The sequence below is a fragment of the Juglans regia genome, unplaced genomic scaffold (genome assembly GCF_001411555.2).
Source record: "Juglans regia cultivar Chandler unplaced genomic scaffold, Walnut 2.0 Scaffold_6469, whole genome shotgun sequence".
In the NCBI taxonomy this organism is placed as follows: domain Eukaryota; kingdom Viridiplantae; phylum Streptophyta; class Magnoliopsida; order Fagales; family Juglandaceae; genus Juglans; species Juglans regia.
The window spans coordinates 1-211 of NW_023361326.1; the positions used below are offsets into that span (position 1 = coordinate 1).

At 53.6% G+C, this 211-nt stretch overlaps 1 pseudogene; it reads left to right on the top strand.

Annotated features, from left to right (window-relative positions):
* LOC118346053 lies at positions 1-93 on the top strand (annotated as a pseudogene; the record flags this gene model as incomplete).
* Positions 94-211: the final 118 nt, after the last annotated feature.

Below are 211 nucleotides of genomic sequence, written 5' to 3' on the forward strand. Positions count from 1 at the left end.
ACCGGATCCCATCAGAACTCCGCAGTTAAGCGTGCTTGGGCGAGAGTAGTACTAGGATGGGTGACCTCCTGGGAAGTCCTCGTGTTGCACCCCTCGTTTTTGTTTTTTCCGCCTTGCGGGATAAATTGACAAGAAGGACCACTCGGGAGTGGATTTTTGGGAAAATCTCGCCCTGCCCATCGCGTAGCCATGGGTTTGGATCAGATCTCCG